At 38.0% G+C, this 4,824-nt stretch overlaps 1 pseudogene; it reads left to right on the top strand.

Moving 5' to 3' along the window:
• Positions 1-651: 651 nt before the first annotated feature.
• Positions 652-3,519, top strand: LOC129150319 (guanylate-binding protein 1-like; annotated as a pseudogene).
• Positions 3,520-4,824: the final 1,305 nt, after the last annotated feature.

Here is a 4,824-nt window from a genome sequence, read left to right as displayed (position 1 = left end):
ATCTGATAACCTCTTGGATCACAGGTTGTTTTTTTGGGGAGTTGGTGGGGTGATGAAAATTTCTTATTGATTATAGCGATTGTTACACAAATATATATAAAACCATTAAATTGTACCTTTGAATTTGTGAATTGTAGGGCATATGATCTATATCCCAATAAACGTGTCTGGTTGAGTTTTTTTAAGAAGGTTTTATAGCCTGCACTCATGTGGTGGTGGGTGATTTAGTCAATCTTGTCATCTTCTGATGCCTCCTTTTTTTTCTCTAAGGCTTTTTCTTTTTAATCTATCTCCAGTTCCTAACTACTATTCATTACTATGTGTGGGAAACTGCTCCCAGGACTGCATGTGGATGACCAAAGATAACATTGTTTGCACAACAGGGGGCTCTTGACAGTTATTACTTAGGCACCCTGAAAGCAAAGTACTACTAGAAAATAACATGGGTATTTTTCAGGAGAGAAGGAATTCTTACTAGACTTCAAAATGACAAAAACCACTATTTTTTATTATTATAGTAAGAAGAACCAATTTTATTTTCATTGACTTAAAAGTTTGAACATTTTTTTCCTTTCATGCATAAACTAATACTCTTTCTCATAATTTAGTTAAATGCATGCAGGTAACAATCAGAGCTTTTCATCAAGTTACATGCTTGCTGTTATCAGACTATTTAATATTATAGCCAAAAGCAAAGAAAGATGTAGTCTTCGTTATCTTGAGCAGGCTTATATTGAGCCACATTTCTTCCATATACAATCGCTGTTCCAATTTGAAAAGCAGAAGTTTCTTTCTAAAGGTGTATTTGTAGAACTAGATAATCTAGTCCTGACTTATGTTAATGCCATCCGCAGTGGGACCTGCCGTGCATGGAGAACGCAGTCCTGGCCTCGGCCCAGATAGAGAACTCAGCTGCAGTGCAAAAGGCTGTGGCCCACTATGACCAGCAGATGGGTAGCATAAATGCTAACATAAAGCTAGCAATCTCTGCCATGAACTTCTTCGCCTCCAAGGAGAAAGGGGTTTCAGTAGAAAGACAGGATCAGGAGGAAGGATGTGGTCCTGCTGAGGTGCCTGTAAGTTGTACAGTGATCACAGACTTGGTTTTGAGAAGCCTTTCCAAAAATCCTGAGGTTAAGCTAACATTTCTCTGTATTCTTTCTACTTCCTATTTTCACATTAAAGGCCCAGCTAGAAAAAAGGCGAGATGACTTTTATAAAGAGAATATGAAAGCATCATCGGATCGCTGCTCAGCTTTACTTAAGGATATCTTCCATTCTTTAGAAGAAGAGATAAAGCAGGGAGTTTATTCTAAACCAGGAGGATATCATCTCTTAATGCAGACTATGCACGAGCTGAAGAAAAAGTATCTTCAGGAACCCAGGAAGGGAATACAGGTAACCAGCATTTATCTGTCTCTGTTTCTCCCCTCAACCCCACACTTCCCTTCCTCCCAGTCTCCCTCCACTTCCTTTCTTTAAATCTGCTCTCTCCATGATGTCTTCATTCCTCACCCCATATGGGACCACAGCACCAACAGCTCCAAAAGGAGAGCCCTCACTCAGAGAACAGGGACTCTCAATCTATATTTATGTCAATCTCTTACAAAGGATTCTGCTTCATTGTGTGCCAGGCTTGGCCAACCTGGAGCATGTGTCCAGCCTATGACAGGGGCACCTTGACCAGCACAAGGACCAGGGCTCAGTGAAGCAATTCCAACAGGAAAACATGGTGGGCAAATAGGAATAAGCGCTTCCAGCAATTTCCTATCACTAAGGCCATTTTCTCTCGGGCCTAGAGTGAAGAAGTCCTTCAGACATACCTGAAGTCCAAGGAGTCTGTGATTGATGCAATTCTGCAGACAGACCAGATTCTCACAGAAAAGGAAAAGGAGATCGAAGGTGAGGAGCAAGTCAAGAGACTAGATAGTCTCAACAGCTTTTATACATTTAAATAATTTGGCTTGGAGGACCTGGGTCCTTAAACAAGAGCCAGATGAGCAAAGATGCCTATTACTAGCCAAGGTCAGTCTCAGTGGGGCAAATGCAGTCAGAAGCAACAATGACAGGTGAGTTCACAAAGAAGAAAAAGCAGGGTGGTCACCCACATGAATCTGTCTTCTTCTTTTCCTCCTGGCAGTGCAACGTGTGAAAGCTGAATCTGCAGAGGCTGCAGCAAAAATGCTGGAGGAAATGCAAAAGAAGAATCAGCAGATGATGGAGGAGAAAGAAAAGAGTTATTGGGAACATGTGAAACAATTGACTGAGAAGATGGTGCTGGATAGGGCCCAATTAAGGGCAGAGCAAGGGAGGGCTCTGGCTCTTAAACTTCAGGTATGTAATGGCATCACCTTGAGGTTTCTCTTTTCCTGTTTTCTGTTTTCTGTCCATTAGGCTGTTAGAACACGAAACCCAGAAGGACCTTGCTTGCCCACTTTTATACCTTTCAATCCCTGTCTATCTGCCTGACTTGGAGCCTGCCTATGTCAGGTTATTTAAAAAATAAATTACTTTCCTTTATCTTACATCCAGTCCTTCACCAGAACATTCTTCAATCAATGGTAGCTATTATCTTCCAGGCATTATAAATATGTCTTATCTGTATCTCTTACTTAATATTATATGAAGCAAGAATTGCTGTGCACCTGTACCTTAGGAGAAGAAACAGAGGTTCAGAAAAGATGAGCTTTTATAGGTTCACACAGATCGATAAGATATCTGAACTACCTTCAAACTTAGAGGAATCTACAATCACTTTTTTACTGTCACACCTGGTATGACTTTGATTCTAAGAGAAGCTTTATGAGCAAAAAGAGTCCTTGCCTCTCACACTTGTGTCTGCCACTCCTGCCTTTTTGCTATGCCCTACTCCTAGTTTGTGTAGTGAGTTTTCTGCAGAAATCCAGTGTGGACAGTTAGGGGCCTTGATGTCCTTACTTATTTATATCCTGCTACTCTTGCCACCAAGCTGTGGAGGCGTAAATCAAATTCCCTGATCTAAGATTCAGATACTTCCTTTGATTTTGAGAATTTTTATTTCTGTCATGTGTATGTATATAAAAGTCTGAGTATGCGTGTGTGTGTGTTTGTGTGTGTGTGTGTGTGTGTGTGTAAAAGTGTCTATAAAATTTTAAAAGAAACATGATTAAGATTGCCCACATATATTGTATAGAATAAATGGGAGTTATAATTTAATTTGATCACTATATTAGAAGATATAAGCCAAAAATCTCTCTTAGCTAAAGGAAGCTCAAGAAAAGCAATCAGGGAGCTAGGATGTCCAATGAATATTAATGATAGAGAAAATTTCAAGAAGAAATGAAATACTAACAATGTGGAAACTAGCTAGAAGTTGAGATTTGCTTACTGCTGTACTTTACTCTTTATTTGTTCCTTTTTTAGGAACAGGCCTTGTTACTAAAGGAAGGAGACAAGTTCTCTGAGGGCAGTCAACTTCAGAGAGAAATAGAGAATCTCAAGAAAAGCCTGACAACAAATGATGACTGTATCATAATCTAAAGACCTAAAGGAAAGAGCTTCCCTGGTCACTCTACCCAAGGCATAACTTAAGCAGTTTTAGAATCTGGAGAAATGTCACAACTTGAGAAAACATTACCTTCTTTAAGCTGATAAAAGAAAACTACAAAAAAATACCTTCACCTAACATACCTAATGATAAAAAAATGAAATGCTTAGCCCCTAACTCAGGAATAAAGCAAAGATGTGCAGTCCCTCCACTCCTGTTAAACAGTATAATGAAAGGCTTCCTACAATATGGCAGAGAGAGAGAGAGAGAGAGAGAGAGAGAGAGAGAGAGAGAGAGAGAGAAAGAAGGAAGGAAGGAAGGAAGGAAGGAAGGAAGGAAGGAAGGAAGGAAGGAAGGGGAAAAAGAAAGAAAGAAAGGAAAGAAAGAAAGAAAGAAAGAAAGAAAGAAAGAAAGAAAGAAAGAAAGAAAGAAAGAACGAAAGAAAGAAAGAAAGAAAGAAAGAAAGAAAAGAAAGAAAGAAAGAAAGAAAGAAAGAAAGAAAGAAAGAAAGAAAGAAGAGAAAGAAAGAATAAAATAAAACTGCCTTTATTCTCACACACTATGATTATCCACATAGAAAAATCCTAGGGAATCTGAAATAAAAGCAAAAAACAGCAACAACAAAAACTCTTGGGAAAATTATATGAGTTTAAAAAGTTTGTAAGATTCAAGGTCAAGACACAAAAAATCCACTTTCAACTGAATTTTTATATAAAAACAATGGACTATTGGAAATGAAAAATTTAAAAACAATATCACTTACAATAGCTGTTTTTTAAAAATAGAATACTTAAGTAGAAATATAACTAAACACGCACATGATCTTCTATGCTAAAAAAAAATTCTAAGACCAGGAAATTATGGGATCAATCATGATGTATGAATTTTCTGATATTCCAACTCCCTTGTTTTTATGATGTTCCTTTTACTCATTGCAGAAAAGAAGGTTCAAGACCCTTATTTTTAGAGTTATCTCTGACAAAAGCATGTGCCTAGTATTTGTTAAGTTTCCCTGAGCGCTAAAAATATGTCGATTGTGGGGGGCAGGGGAGATATAGAGATGGTCAATGGGGAATAAAGAGGGAAAGCTGTAATACTTTCAACAATAAAGAAAAATTATATATATATATATATATACATATATATATATCCATTGTGTGTTAGGCTTTTATCAAATCAGAAAGAAGAAAAAATATGGCTCAGAACTCAATGCCAAATAATATGCCTACTACTACTACTACACACACACACACACACACACACACACACACACACACACGTCCTACCCTTCCCACTCA

This window comes from Eptesicus fuscus, chromosome 9 (genome assembly GCF_027574615.1).
Source record: "Eptesicus fuscus isolate TK198812 chromosome 9, DD_ASM_mEF_20220401, whole genome shotgun sequence".
Classification (NCBI taxonomy): Eukaryota; Metazoa; Chordata; class Mammalia; order Chiroptera; family Vespertilionidae; genus Eptesicus; species Eptesicus fuscus.
This window is presented reverse-complemented; position numbering and strand designations above follow the sequence as displayed.